General features: G+C 43.2%; 1 long non-coding RNA gene across 1 annotated transcript; it reads right to left on the bottom strand.

Moving 5' to 3' along the window:
* Positions 1-1,122: 1,122 nt before the first annotated feature.
* Positions 1,123-2,683, bottom strand: LOC137204122 (uncharacterized). Its single transcript, XR_010933430.1, has 3 exons — positions 2,571-2,683; positions 2,019-2,175; positions 1,123-1,564 (listed from the first exon to the last, which is right to left on the bottom strand). It is a non-coding gene; the product is annotated as an uncharacterized lncRNA (long non-coding RNA).
* Between the last annotated feature and the right edge of the window lie 758 nt (positions 2,684-3,441).

Raw genomic sequence — 3,441 nt, 5'->3', positions numbered from 1 at the left:
GTACTGTTCAGTATCTGTTATCAGTGATTTGGATGAGATCATTCATGGCACACTGATCACCTTAGTAGATTATGGGAAGCAGGATGAGTTTAGCAAATACATTGAATGACAGGATAAAAATCCAGAAATATTGGAACAGTGGGTGAAATCTAACAAGACAGATTGCAAAAAGGGTAAATGCAAAGTCTCACACTTGAGTCCAATAAACACACACACACACACACACACACACACACACACACACACACATCCCTGTACTATTGGTAGTTCTTGTCTCCTAGAAGAGGAAGTGTTGGGTTCTGAAGCCAGGACTTGAGGGTGGTATTCAGGCATGGGGGATGGGGGTATAGAGGGCAGGGTGACCTTGTCTCAGGGAGATAATGAATCAAACGTTGGCCAAGCCATTCCACAGAGTAATATGCAAAGAGGTTAGGGAGAGAGGGAGCATCTGACTACAAAGCCAGCCAGATAGAGATCTGTGACAGAGAATCCTTAAAGAGGGTGCAGGAGGCAGGTTGCAGGCAGAGCCCAGGGCAGTTCCCGTACTGCTGGTTGCTGCATGGTTTTTAATCTGTTGCAATGACCTTAGGCAAGGGTGGGGAGGGAACAGTTAAAGGCACCTGCCAGGTGTGGACTAGCATAAATACAGAAAGGGGAAACTACATCTAGGAGTAGCATATAGAAAAAAAGCCTCAGGGATTTGAGTTGAAAGCATGACGAGAGTCAAGCTTAGAATGTGGTTGCCAAAACAGCTCATTTGATCTCGGGCTGCATTGATAGATGGGGAAAGTATTTGCAGAAAATCATGCTCTGCTATCACCTAGTGAACTGACCCAGTACTGGCCAACACATTCCGCAAGGATCATTGACATACCAGAAGATACCCTGAAGAGAGGCTTTATTCATTCATTCAGTTAACAACAACTTTACTGAACAGCTCTTCTGGGTAAGACACCGTGCTTGTTGCTGTGTATAGAGAGATGAACCAAATAGACACAGTTCCTGTCCTTATGCTGCTGATGCTCTAGTGGGAGAGACAGACGATAAACAAGATAAAAACAATTATCTATGTAATTTCAAATTTTATTAAATGCTAAGGATGCAATGAAATGTGTTTTTGTTATCTATTGCTGAATTATAATTCACACAGAAATTTAGTGGCTTCAAACAACCACAGTCATTTATTTTTCTCACAAAGCTGCCATTTGGGTAGGACTCAGTGGGAATGGCTTATCTCTGCTGAACACAGCATCAGCTGAGGTGGCTTGATGGGGTTGACGAATCCACTTCTAAGGTGACTGACACATACTTGACATGAGTTGTTCTTTGGGAGCTCGGCTGGGGTTGTGGCTGAGGGTCTCATCTTCTCTCTACTTGAGCCTCTGCACGGGGCTGCTTGGGCTTCCTCACAGCATGGTGGCTAGGTTCCAAGAAACTGTCAGTCTTTTTAAGGTCTGGGCTGAGGAATGTACACAGAGCCACTTCTGCCATATTCTATTGGTCAAGCAGTCAAGTTCACCTAGATTCAAGGGAATCTAGTCCAAGAGTGGTCATAAGCCCAACTCTAGATGAGAAGAATGTAAAAGAAAAAAATTAAAGTGGCCATCTTTGATCTTCACAAGCTGTCATTTTATGTTTCTATCTTTTTTTTTTTTTTTTTTTTTTTTTTTTGCCGTACGCGGGCCTCTCACTGCTGTGGCCTCTGCCGTTGCAGAGCACAGGCTCCGGACATGCAGGCTCAGCGGCCATGGCTCACGGGCCCAGAGAAGCGGACATCTTTTTTGGCTTTCTCTCTCTTCCTGTTTAATTAGCCTCCCCCTACTGGGTAAAGGTGGAAACACCTGGTCTGAATTCCTTCTGAACCACTTACTTTCCATGGATCATTGGATAAGTTAACCTTCCTGGGATTCCATTTCCACGACCAGAAAATGGAGATAACAATACTTACTTGAAAGGTGTTTTGGGGGATGTAATACGTTACCTTAAGTGAATCACCTGTGCACACAGTAAGTACTCACTGCAAGTTGGTTTCCTTTCTCTTCTCCAGGCTCCGACCCCGTAGTATCTTTCATGGCGAAGTTGCAAGACAACAATGCAAGGCATGGTAGCATATCTTCAACAGTCCTCACTTCACTATCACCCCGCAATCACTGATGACCTTTGAAACCTTTGGGGCTAAAACATGATTTTACTGATTAAAAAAAATTTTCACGCATGGCTGCACACACACACACACACACACACACACACACACACATTGCATTATTTCTCCCTTTGTTCACTTAGCAGTGAGACTCAAAAGTCTAGCTCACTTAAAAACTTGTCTCTGAATCCTACTACAATAAAAAACTAAACAAAGTACTTAAACCAAATTGGAACAGAAATAGATTTTGCAACACATAGATGGTTTTTTCTCCACAGTAGCAAGTGTTTCCCTTATTTTCTTCCTTTCGTTGATGACCTTGTCCTTCCTGCTCTCAACCCTGCCCAAGGGAAGGCATCAGGGGCCGAAGAAGGCAGCCCCCTCCCAAGGTCAAGCTCTGACCTTTGCAGACCCTTCCCACATGTACCTCAGAGCAGCCTGGTTAATTCATTCCCAAAGGTTTGTTTATTCCTTGGGTAGCTTCTGTTTGCAACCAGCAGCTCAGGAGAGAGGAGAGGAAGGAATTACCTCGGATGGCTGGAGCGGAGGACTAATGAGGGGAAGGCTCCAGGGCTTTGCCAATGGGGCATCTGGCCGGAAAATCTGTGGATGAATCAGCACAAGTCGATGCTCACTGTTACAAAAATGACCAAAATTGCATATTCTAGTGATCACTGCTGATGGTATCATGTTAGGAGTAAAAAGCTGCTGTGAAAGAATGCTCACTCTTCTTGGTGGTGAGATGTAGGAATCCAGAAACCTTGGACTGAATCCTTTGAAAGCAAGAGGCCTGTCTCCAGAGACCTTTTAAAGTCAGCATTCCAACTCCCAAATGGTAGGCTCTCTCTATACACTATTATAAATGGATGTCATTATAAAGATATTAATACCTATCTTTTCTCCTAGAATCACGAAGAGGACTACCCTTAATATGGAATTGGATATTAAAAGCAGTTTCTCATCCATGTGTCCTAAAGCCGTCAGTGACATCCATGATTAATTAGCAGGGGTGATTCCTGGAATGCTAATTGCCATTCTATGGTACAAAACCACAACCTAGGGATTTTTGTTTGTTTTTTTCCTCCGTATGTAACTGGGTATCCGAATCCAAACATCATCTGCTCTAGGCGACTAACATAGTTTACACACTTGGCAATTATAACTGCCAAATACTTTACATTTTGTGTAGCCAAATGGCAATTCAAAGTCATATATATATTTTTTCAAAGTCACATTTAAAGGATGTAAAAAAGGAAATCAGACCTACAGCATGATACTACAAGTTCAGCAGGGAGTGG

The sequence above is a fragment of the Pseudorca crassidens genome, chromosome 12 (assembly GCF_039906515.1).
Source record: "Pseudorca crassidens isolate mPseCra1 chromosome 12, mPseCra1.hap1, whole genome shotgun sequence".
Taxonomy (NCBI): domain Eukaryota; kingdom Metazoa; phylum Chordata; class Mammalia; order Artiodactyla; family Delphinidae; genus Pseudorca; species Pseudorca crassidens.
This window is presented reverse-complemented; position numbering and strand designations above follow the sequence as displayed.